Here is a 13,397-nt window from a genome sequence, read left to right on the forward strand (position 1 = left end):
TTGCAAAGGCAGAAAACCTATAGCAAAATAATTAAAGAAATATGTGCCCCACAAGAAGCCAGGATTAAAAGGGAAAACAAGAACTTAACAACATAAAAAAACTAGTAATGTAATAATTAAAAACCTCAATTGGCCACAAACTACAGGGAACACAGACTATAGAATTAGTCTAGGAGGATTGATAAACAAATAAGCAGGAACAATGGAGAGATTAAAAATAAAAAAAAAATGTAGTTTAACAAAAAGCCTTGGAGGTTAGGGGAAGAGTAGAGAAAGTTCACATCAGATTTATGTTAGCTAGAATACCCAGTGTTCAAAAAACTATGATATGTGAAGCAGAAATAGGAAAGTATGCCAGATATATGGGGCGGGGTGGAGGTAGAGAAAATATCACTGAGGAGGCTCACATTTTGAACTTAGTGGACAAAAACTTAAAAGTAATTTTTTATAAACATGTCCAAAGAACTAAAGCAAACCATGTGTAAAGAAGGTATACCAATAATATCTCAAAAACAGACAATGTCATTAAAGAGAAAAAATAGGGCACTTGGGTGGCTCAGTAGGTTGAGGGTCTGACTCTTGATTTCTGCTTGGGTCATGATGCTAAGGTCATGGGATCAAGCCCCACATCAGACTCTGCACCCAGCATGGGGTCTGCTTATCCCTCTCCCTCTGCCCCTCCTCACCCCCTTCCCTTGCCCCACCCCCTGCTCATGTTCTCTCTCTCTCAAATAAATAAACAAAATCTTTAAAAAAATCTCTAAGGACCAGTTTGGCAGGGTATAAAAAATACAAATTGCTTCTTGAGAAGAGTCACATAATATGAGGATTTTATTTTATTTTATTTTTTTAATTTTTTATTTATTTATGATAGTCATACAGAGAGAAAGAGAGAGAGCCAGAGACACAGGCAGAGGGAGAAGCAGGCTCCATGCACCGGGAGCCCGACGTGGGATTCGATCCCGGTCTCCAGGATCACGCCCTGGGCCAAAGGCAGGCGCCAAACCGCTGCGCCACCCAGGGATCCCTAATATGAGGATTTTAATTGTTACTTTGGCAATGCTGTTGTGATGACAGGATTTGTCTCCTCTGCCTTTAGAACAGAATACAAAGAAAGAGGGAATATGTATCAATAAAAATCTATGGTTCACAGACTATTTCTGAGTTTTCAATCAAAAAGTCTTGCAAGAGTTATACCCTATAATTATTTAAAACACAAATTGCTTGCCTCACATTTGACTCACTAATAAAGAAGTTAATATGTTCAGAGAAAGGGGATCTTGATTTTATAAATATATTTCATTCCTGTTTACAATTTTTTCATATTCTAGTAGACAAAGACAACCTTTTTTAACAACTTCAAAAAAAAAAAAAAAAAAAGAAAATCCTGTCCCTTCAGTGTAGTCTTTTAAGCTTTATGTCCTAATTGATGTGCTTCTATAGGACTTAAAAAGTTAAGTAATTAAAATCATTACATCTCTAATTTATTCTCCATTTAAATTTATTTTTTCTGTACATTTACACTTGAAACAAGTCCCTTTAGAGGTTTTTTTCTTTACTTCTGCTCTTGTCAATGTTACTGATAATCTCCATGCTACCAAATCAATTGCTCAATTCATGGTTCTCATTTTAGTGGACATTTAAGCTGAATTTCATGTAATTAATAAATAGGATATCCTTTTTCTGCTTTGTTTGATTCCTTTTGGTTCTAATCATACCTTCTCAGTCTCTTTTATCCACTTCTTCCACATGTTGATCTGTAAATGCTAGAACAATTAGTATTAAGAGTTTCCAGTCCTTAGGGAGGCTTATCAAAACTTACTGCTTTGCATATTATATACTATATGATAATTCCCAAATTCATGTCTTTAATCTTGACCATTTCCACAACTCCAGATTCCTATAATCAATTGCTCATATGACATCTAGACTTGAATGCCTTGTAAAGATCTTCAAGATGATATACTCCAAACCAAACAGTTAACCACTCATACCCAAATATGATTCATATCAGATTTTCCATATTTCAGTAAATGGCAACAGTGTATTTGTAATTTCACAGTCAAAACACCTTGGGCTATTTCTAAAGTCATCTTTTACCATAAGAACCCACATCTAATCCATCAACAAAATCATTTTCCTATGCTTTAGAATATATCCAGAATCCAACCATTTCCACCTCCTATACTACTATCCTTATCATGCCATTATGTTTAATTGTGTTTACTGTACTAACATTTTAATGTTTATCCAACTTCTACCCTACTCTTCCTAGTCTTTTCTCCATATACCAGCTGATACTCCTAAAGTCATATCATGTCAATCTTATGCTCCATACTTTCCTATGATTTTCCATCTCATTTAAAATAAATCAGAGGTGGGCAGCCTGGATGGCTCAGTGGTTTAGTGCTGCCTTCAGCCCAGAGCCTGATCCTGGAGACCCGGGATCAAGTCCCATGTTGGGCTCTCTGCATGGAGCCTGCTTCTCACCCTGCCTGTGTCTGTGCCACTCTCTCTATTGCTGTGTCTCTCATGAATAAATAAATAAAATCTTTTTAAAAATAAAAATAAATAAATAAATCAGTGGTAATTTGCATAGCCTACTCGGCTCTATAAAACATACATTTACTGGACTACTTTTCTTTTTTTTTTAATTTTTATTTATGATAGAGAGAGAGAGAGAGAGAGAGAGAGGCAGAGACATAAGCACGCTCCATGCACCGGGAGCCCGACGTGGGATTTGATCCCGGGTCTCCAGGATTGTGCCCTGGGCCAAAGGCAGGCGCTAAACCACTGCGCCACCCAGGGATCCCATACTGGACTACTTTTCTGATCTCATCTCCTGATATCCTCTTCCTTGTTTCACTCAATTCCACCTCCACTGGCCTTATCACTAAGCCTCCAATGTAGTAGCATATTCTAACCTCAAAGCCCCTTCTCAGTGTCTGAATGCTACCTTCCCCCATATATCCATATGGTTTATATCATATCTGATAAACATATCCAAAAATGATTTCCTTTGTTCCAGTTCTCAAAGTGTAGTCTATGAAACATTTACATCAAAAAGAGCTCATAGCAGTTATTAAATAGATAAATTCTATTCCTCTTCTAGACCTATGGAGTTAGAATCTGTGGGATTGTGATCTTGGAAACTGTACCTCAAAATTTCCTCCGAATTGATTTTAATACCTCATCAAAATTAAGAGCCACTGACAGAAAGTTGTAGCCATAATCAATACAATAAACACAAAATAAAGCTCATTTCCACATGGGAGATAAGTTTTAAGAGGTTCTGAATCTATTAATCCATTCTTTAGCCTCAGACTTGTACATGTCAGCAGTAAAGGAGATGAGAGTATAGAGGAAAAGGTAAATAATTTATGAAGCTGATTAACTGGGCTATAGTTCCTGGATCTAGATGTGACGATTTAGTATGTTCCTTTTAATCTCCAGTTTTACATGATATAATACCGACTGCCTAATCTTCAAAAACAGCCATATAACAAGGAATGCAAATAATTTTATCATATTATAATTGGAGAGAAAAGGAGAGAAAACACTAAACTGCAATTTATACCTAGGTGGAGAATGTCAATGTATATATATAAGTGAAGGAAACACCTAAAATCAGCAGTGCAAGGTTCAGAGCTCATGACAAACAAGTATTTTGAGACACAGTACAGAGAAGAAGCTAGGGCAGTGGAATCCTAGCAGAAGCAAAACAGATATAACTGCCCTCAGAAAGAGAGTGTGAAGCTGTATGTCAAATACCAAGAACTAGTCTGAGATCTGACAGAGCAGACAAGTGTCGACTAAACAACTCAAAAGAAAGGACTTCAAAGTGAATGGGACCAGAAGAGGGAATCTTGGAAGGCAATGTTTCATGAGAGGAAAATATCTTGGAAAAGGAGATATCTCTTGGAGGATCGGCAGTTAGAAAAAAAAATAATAAGGTTGGAAGAGGTAGAAATTAAAAGTCCCCCAGAAACTGAATCTCACAAAATTAGAACTCTCACCCCCAAAGAAAAATAAAACAAAGCATCATCCATTAATGTGAAGCTTCATTGAATGAAACAAAAATGATCTGAGACTTCAGTAACATAGAAATATGGGGCTAAAATCAGCTTTGATAAAGTCTGATTTAGATGTTTTCCTCAGAAAAAATCAAAGACTCAGTGGAAACAAAAAAGATGAAGCCCACATATTACATAGTAAATAAATGTCAGGTCATAACTTTAACTTTTGTACAGAGAAGAAGCCAGTGTAAGGAAAGTCCCTGGTTATTCCTTATTTTTTCATTGTGTAACACAAGAAGGTATATGTATATTCAGAAATATACATATACATATATTCACAAAGGTTATTTTAAAGAAAATATAAAATATATATAGTACAAGTTGCATAATTTATTGGGATTTAGGGTTACCAGAGATGTAAAGAAATTAATCCAAGTTACCAAAAAAGTTGGTTCTACTTATCATCTTTGGTTGATCTCAGTGGGCCTCAAAGCATGACCCTAATGTCATAAGCCTAACTATCAATGAGGCTCAAAATCTTGTGACATAAAACACTTATTGCTTCTAGATAAGTCAGAAGTCCTGGTCTCTTAACCCCTGTGTTAGAGAAAAATTCTTCGGGATCTTTTGTGTCTCTAATACTATGAAAGTTTTTCTCATGTGAGTAGTCATTTGTGATACTCACTTGCTCAAGAAAACATTCCTTTTTGATTGATGGTGCCCTTGTGACACTGGGCAGAAGAGTAGACTAACTTTGATGAAAAAGAAGAAACTGTGCTATATAAGAATGTAATCCAGAAGAGAACCTCTGTTTATTGATTCCTGTTATATACTTTTCTTTTTCTATCCTGCTAAAATTTCTATAAACATATATCCCAGGAAAAGGGACAAAAGATTTGTGACTGCGATCCCTGGGTGGCGCAGCGGTTTAGCGCCTGCCTTCAGCCCAGGGCGCGATCCTGGAGACCTGGGATCGAGTCCCACGTCGGGCTCCCGGGGCATGGAGCCTGCTTCTCCCTCTGCCTGTGTCTCTGCCTCTCTCTCTCTCTCTCTCTGTGACTATCATAAATAAATAAAAATTAAAAAAAAGATTTGTGACTATACTTATATAGAAATATTAGGATCTTTTTAAATCAAAACAACTCTCTAAAATAAATATATCGAATCTACTTTCATTGTTAGCTGCTTTTAGAGAAAATCTGTATCTCATCTTCAATAGACCAGATAATATTATATGCACAGTACAACCAAATATATGCCTCCAAAATTAATATTTACAAGAAACTTCTAGTTTTATTTGCTTCCCTTAGGTTTCAAAGATTTAACAAATTTATTGATTCCTGGGAAACAAACAAATGTCAACAACAGAAATACACTGGATAAACTGGAAAATACGTACATAGACTCATAATAAAAGTATTCTTTGGTAATATTGATTTAGTAAAATTTCATACACTTAACTGAATCTGGGACATTAATATTATGTTAGAAATCATTACATTTAAGAAATCACCTTTAGGGGCACCTGGCTAGCTCAGTCAGTAGAGCATGTGACTCTTGATCTTGGGGTTGTGAGTTCAAGTCCTATGTTGGGTATAGAAATTACTTACAAAAAAACTTAAAAAAAAAAAAGAAATCCCCTTAGAGAGAACAATGCAATGTCTTTTAATCCATTATTTTACAAATTATTATAATCACAGATTTTATCTCTTTATACCGTACCATACTATTATACACACATACGCATGTACAGCACCCTCCAGACTAGGAATTACATATTACACTAGAATTATTATATTCTACATCTAGTGTCCTGTGTGACACTACCCTTACTGAAGGTCATAGGACCTGGAAATAGTTAACTATGGAGAATCAATGTCAAATGGGGTTAAATTTCTTTTTTTTTTTTTTAAGATTTTACTTATTTATTCATGAATTCACAGAGAGAGGCAGAGACATAGGAAGAGGGAGAGGCAGGCTCCATTCAGGAGCCTGATGTGGGACTCGATCCCAGAACTCCAGGATCACAACCTGAGCCAAAGGCAGATGCTCAACTGCTTGAGCCACTCAGATGTCCCTTAAATTTCCATTTCAGTTACACCACCTAATTTTTGAGAAGCATAAAGAAATATTTGGATCAATTCATTTAGATAGTTAAGCCAAATTCACTCATCTTAAAATAAAGGTACATAGTAGTGGTTCAACTAAAAGTTGGAGGCCTGCCCAGAATCCTTTCATTTGCAATATACTTAAAAATCCTAGTAATTGCATATGCATCCAATGACTTCATTAATTAACTTTATTCATTCATTCATTTAGCAAACATTAACTGATCACATTTTTGTGTCAGGTAATCTGTAAAATGGTCTCTATGCAGACACTACTTGGCCTGAAGGATCTCACTGTTAGTGGCAATTTCATTCAGGAATTTGAAAGTTGAGCGATTTGCAGCTCTCAATTGCAATGAATGCTTTATTTTATTTTATTTATTTTATTTTATTTTATTTTATTTATTTTAATTAATTAATTAATTTGTTGTATACTTGACACATAATGTTACATTAGTTTCTGGTGTACAACACAGTGATTTAACTTCTCTATACATTATGTTATGCTCAACACAAGGGTAGTTATCATCTGTCACCATACAACATACAATATTATTCCAATATCACTAGCCATTGAAATGGATGCTTTAAATGTAGTAGTTCATTGATAATTATAGGAAGAAAACTAGTTTTCAGAAATGATAGATATAACAAAGTAAAAACTAATACTTAGCTAATTCCTTACAATTACTACTATGAATTCCTAGAAGGATTAACATTTAAGAATATATAGCAATGGTCTAAGTGACACTAGAATAATATATTGAAGTATCTCATTTTCTCATTTTCTCTTTTATAGCATAAAAAAACATGATGTTGTATACAGCTATCTTATGAGTTAAACGGAAAGTCATCAGGAAAGCTCTACTTCAAGTTATCTACTTATATATAATAATATTTATCACATTCTCCTTTATTATTTAATATGTATTAGTACTATTAAATCTGACAGCAATAATGAGAAGTAGGTGCTAATACTTTTGCCACTTAATACGGGAAGAAATTAAAGCAAAGAGGTTAACTAACTTGTCCTAGCCTCACTGAATCTAGTAAGTAGGGGAGCCAGTATTCCAGTATCAGCAGTCTGATTCCACTGACCATGTCTTAATATTTTCACTGTTTTATATAGATGTATAAATATGCATTTTGTGCATATTTACATAGTATTTTGTACATTTAAATGTTATTTACCCATCTCTCTATATATTTTTGGAGGGTTTTTTTTGCTCTTGGTGAAGAGGTAATAACATGTTGAATAGCATATCATAAAAGTTTGCAAGTCAAGTTTAATTTAAAAAGTTAATAAAGCATCTTTCAATACATTTTAAATCAAAACAGTAAGAGAACCTACTAAGTAGAAGACAGTGGAAGTGTGAATACAGATCTTAAAGGAAATTTACTTATTCTTGCAATATAAAACAAAAACAGCATTGTTCTCTCTATAAATGATCCATCATCACATTCACTTAGATTCTTACATCTTTATGTTTTGATATGATATGTGTAGTTTTTAGAAATATCAATGTTATTAGATGTTTACCTGACTTCTTATGATTAATTTCTTAATTTTTCCTTTTGGACTATGAATCACTGTAAAAAAATCCTAAGTTGAATCATTTTTCCAAATGTTAAGCCTTAGTAATATTATCTGTCTAAATCTCCTAAGACTATAAACAGACCATCTTTATTCATACCTTCACAGTGTGATGAAATGAGAAGGTAGCATGTAGTTTAACATAACTATACTAAGTTTGAAAACAACCTGAATATTGACCATGCTAATGAATACAAATTAGCATATACTCTGATACTTTACAATACTGAAATCAATGTATTTCTTTTTTGAATATGATTCTCACCAAAATATACATCATTTTAATTCCATCTATGTTTATAAAATACCTCAATTATATTTAGCTTAAATGATTTAATATTTGGTAAGCTTTATCTTATTATAAGTCTAAAGCTTTTAGGACTGGAAAGTAATTTGATACCATCCAGTCCTTTTAAAGTTTGAAGATTTTTATTTTAACCTTTAAAATGTTGTTATGATTTATGCATTATGGAATCTTTCCAAAGGTTAAAAGCAAGGTACAACCATACATGGTACCAAGAGAATAGCCCACATCTCCTGCCTTAATCCTCATCTTCAAAATAGAATGATCACATACATCTGAATGGAATTTAATTATATTTTTCTAATTCCCTGAATGTTTTTATTAAACCAAGATGTTCATAAGTTAATGGTTCCATTATATCCTACTGCTTTTGCATTCTAAGAATATAATGGCAACAAGAACAGAAATTTCTAATAAACACATTTTTTCCATGCAATCTTATTATAAATCAGCACATAGGTTAACATTTCAATGCTAAATATGATCTGCTTTACTTTTATACATACTCTGTTTTCTCAGGAAATGCAAAATTTTTTGATAAGGATAGCAATAATCTTTTTTATATACTCTGCTTCCAAATTCTGTTTTATTATAGTTTGGAAATTACCTCCATCAGCTCTGCCAAGTTATTTATATTCTTATTTGACATATTACATAGTCCCTTTTGAATCATTATAATGGTCTTTGTGGTACTGTCATCTTAATTTTTTAAAGCATATATATTTTATATATTTCAATCACTTGTCTATGTGACTTTTGACCTGTCTAATCCATGAAGCTCTATATGCTCATAATTTTTAATGGATAATCATTTCTGCTTCTATGAGTCTACCTTTTGAACACTGGCACAACATACGATGCCAGCCTTTACAACACTCACCAATTGATGTTCCAAGTCCAAAAGAGATTAGAGCCAAATCTTTAACAAGTACACTAATTCATTTAACAGTAAAATTGAAACAGTATTAAGAAGGTAGAAAAACCACACATACAGCAAAAAGTGTTTGAAATCTTTTTTTGGAAAAAAAGGTGGCCTCCTGAGTAGTTCAGTCCGTTAAGCATCTGCCTTCAGCTCAGGTCATGATCCTGGGGTCCTGGGATACAGCCCCACATAAGGCTCTCTGTTTGTCCCTTTCCCTCTGCCTCTCCCCCTTGCTCATGCTCTTTTTTTCTCTCTCTCAAATAAATAAATAAATAAATAAATAGATAAATAGATAAATAGATAAATAAATAAATAAATAAATGTTTTTCAAAAGTCAAAGTGGTTAAAAACAAAAATTATGATCCTTTATCATACCAGGTTTTCTTTCTTTCTTTTTTTTTTAAGATTTTATTTATTTATTCATGAGAGACATGGAGAGAGAGAGAGAGAGAGAGAGAGAGAGAGAGAAAGAGAAAGGCAGAGACACAGGCAGAGAGAGAAGCAGGCTCCACGCAGGGAGCCCGATGTGGGACTCGATCCTGGGACTCCGGGATCATATCCTGAACCAAAGGCAGGCACTCAACCCCTGAGCCTCCCAGGGGTCCCCCTTTCTTTCTTCTTTCTTTCTTTCTTTCTTTCTTTCTTTCTTTCTTTCTTTCTTTCTTCTTTCTTTCTTTCTTTTTCTTTCTTTCTTTCTTTCTTCTTTCTTTCCTTCTTTCTCTCTTTCTTTCTTTCTTTTTCTTTCTACTTTCTTTTCTTTCTTTCTTTCTTTCTTTCTTTCTTCTTTCTTTTCTTTCTTTCTTTCTTTCTTCTTTCTTTCTTTCTTTCTCTCTCTTTCTTTCTTTCTTTCTTTCTTCTCTCTCTCTTTCTTTCTTTCTTTCTTTCTTTCTTTCTTTCTTTCTTTCTTTCTTTCCTTCCTTCCTTCCTTCCTTCCTTCCTTCCTTCCTTCCTTCCTTCCTTCCTTCCTCCTTTCTTTCTTTCTTTCTTTCTTTCTTTCTTTCTTTCTTTCTTTCTTTTTCTTTCTTTCTTTCTTTCTTTCTTTCTTTCTTTCTTTCTTTCTTTCTTTCTTTCTTTCTTTCTTTCTTTCTTTCTTCTTTCTCCTTCCTTCCTTCCTTCCTTCCTTCCTTCCTTCCTTCCTTCACCAGTATATATTGTTTATTTTGCCTGGAACATTTTCCTCATACAGAACCATCAACTTTGCTTCTGGTAATTCTTTAATTCTCATCTTAGATGCCATTTTCTCTGAAAAGCTTCCTTTTATTTCCAATATTAAATTGTTTGTTTATTCCAGGTTCTTGAATTTTACACTCCTATATCAGATTATGGAATATTATGCTTATCTTTTTTCCTGTATGACTACTCTGTAGACAAACTGTATATGAGAGAAATCAGACATGGTATTTTTTCTCTGTTCTATACCAGTTTATACTCAAAAAATTGTATAACACATGAATGAATGGATGGATGGATGGATGGATGGATGGATGGATGTATAGATGGACACACAGATAAATAAATTGAGGCCTGTATACCTTTTCTGTCTCCTTTTACTTTCTAAGGAGTCATTATCTTAGGAAGCAACAGGCTTTTTCTAGAAATTCATATCTGGTCATTATCTCTTTCTATTATAAAAGGTTCCTCCCTCTCTTTCCATTTTAAGTAGACATTCTTAGGAAAGGGATATTTGGGATATGCTGACATCTTCCATAAACTAATCTAAGTGTAGAAGTTCTAGATGCTTTTATTCAAACTTCTCTCTATGCAATAAGGCAAAAAAAACTATGCTCATTTCACAAAGCAAAATATAGTATATGAAAAATACTTTACATCTAGCTTTTGTCGTCTGACTTCTGTTGATAAATAAGTTATGCCAATTTGTATATAACAGAATCACAATATTGAAAATAATAAAAATAGGAATTATAGCAATTACCCTTTAAATTTAAAAGAAAATGTATACTATATATACGTATTAACTCTCACTAGCTTCTCTTGGAGAAATATTTATTCTCATTGCAGATCTAATAAATTCATTCTAGCTTATTTATTCTTGGGACAGCATAATTAAAGTTATATGAAATTATAAAAGAAAATGAAAGGATAAATCTTCATACATATGTTCCCTTGCATAGTTATGTACATATAATTCCAAGGATTCTACGTGAATATTTTTAATATTTGATTCAAGTTTAAGACTTGAAATTCAAATTTAAAACTCTTAACTGTTTTTGTTTCAATGTTTCTTACAGGAACTATTATTGTCTTACTATCTCTAACTGTGGGCACTATAAGTTTATAAGACTAAGTCCAAAGTTGTTCTTTTAAATTTCTGAAGAAAACATGTCTATGCAGGAATATATTCCTTTAAAATGCATCTCAGGAGAATCAAGAATTCTATGAAAAGGGAATCTAATGGAGTCTCTAAAGAGATTACTATAATTCATACTAAAGCTTAAAGAGAAGTATATTAGTACATGCAAAGTGAGATAAATGCTAATGCAAATAAGTATATTTTCAATTAGAGGAGTGTACAACTTCAGAAACACAATAACATGGTTATCAGTCGGTGAAATTGTTTTGGTACACTTTTCTTTAGTAGTAACAGTCTGTGTGACAAATTTTATGTGTGTGTGTGTGTAAACATGTGCATGGTATTGATGAAGATCAAGAACAAGAAAGAATTCCAGACATCAAGAGACTGCAACTTTCCTAGTCATCATTTGGTTGCTTTTATCTTGTTTTAAAATAAGGGTATTTCCCTTCTCAACTTTCCTATATACTACAATGTCTTCTTTGGGAAAACTGAAAAAGAATTAGAATGGTATGATTAGGATAATGATAAAAATCATAATTCTGTTTCTCAGTTAATGAAATTACCATAAAAAAATAAGTAATCATAAAAATTGTTTACAATTAGAAAATAATTTGTGACCTAGATCTTTAGGTGAGAAAAACAAAGGCATTCTATTAAATTCTTCTAAATATGAGTATCTCCAGTTCTGGTTACTCTTCCTATTTATAAACTGTATTATTTAATGTGTTTTGATTAAATTGACTGGTTATTCGATTGAATTGGTAAGCCATTTTTTAAAAAATATTCTATTTAGTTATTTATGAGAGACACAGACTAAGAGGCAGAGATATAGGCAGAGGGAGAAGCAGGCTCCCTGTGGGGAGCCTGATACAGGACTTGATCTCAGCGTCCTGGGATCACGTCCTGAGCGAAAGGCAAAAACTCAACCACTGAGAGCTACCCAGGAGTCCAAGTAAGCCATTTTTATCCAAACTTTTGAAAGGTTGTTACATTTTTACAAAGTTGTGGTAAATTCTATCATAATGGTAGCTTTTCCAATGCAGGTAGATAGGTAAGTAGATAGATTGATACAGATATAGATATTTAAACTATATTTATACATACAAATACTGCTAGTAATTTTATCCCCATTGCCCATAATGCAAGCCCAATGTGAATAAATGAAAGTGACAGAATGACAGCAGGTCAGGGTGAATTTAGTTGACTTTACTGAAAGTTTATAGTATTCAGAATCAGAATACCAATCTAAGAATATGTTTTGTCTAGGTTATTTTGTTTTGATCTCTCAATTTTTCTCTTGTCACCATGTCATTATCTCAAGGAAACAAAGAAAACTAAGAAAGCATTACTACTTTTATCCATCCTATACTGAAAGTATTACTTTGGGTAGTTATAACCATATTTTAATAATACTGGAGAAGGAAGGTGTTCTACTTATCATGACCCTTATCTGTTACCTTCTTTTGATAGTTTTATAGTTATTCATTGCTTTTTTTATTCATTGAATGGGCAAAAAACTGCTTATTAAGACAAAGAGTTATCCATTCTCACTTTTCAATTCACTGTTACCTGGATTCTCATTAAATACTGTCATCAAGGTGACCAATGAAGACCTAGAGGAAAAAGCAGAATAAGACAGAGTCACAGACAGTCATGTGGCCTCTCTCCAGTGAAGGGAACCACTCCCTCCACTTGTCCCCTAAAGAAACAGGAAATGAGTGTTAATAATGGCCCCACATACTCTGTAAACCTAGGATACCTCTTCTGTTACCCTGTACATGGCCTATGTCTTTTAAAATTACATTATTAAATTCTTTTCAAATGATATTTGTGATTGCCACTTGTTGCATTCAAGATCCTGACTGATAATCCATTTCTTTTTGAAACATTTCCTTTCATCTGCTACTTTCCTTTCATAATCATGGTTCATGGAATACATCATTTTCCATACCCTGGCCCTTGCATTTAAGTGTTTTCTAGATGTTCCTCCTTATATTTCTTCCTATAGTTCTTTATTTATTCACTATCCCATTATTTAAATTATCATCTATGTTCAAATAAATTAATTATATCTTTTTACAGCTTAGATGTCACACTCGAACTTCTGGCTAAATGACTCCTTCTATGTGCTCCCAAACT

This window comes from Canis lupus, chromosome 11, assembly GCF_003254725.2.
Source record: "Canis lupus dingo isolate Sandy chromosome 11, ASM325472v2, whole genome shotgun sequence".
In the NCBI taxonomy this organism is placed as follows: Eukaryota; Metazoa; Chordata; class Mammalia; order Carnivora; family Canidae; genus Canis; species Canis lupus.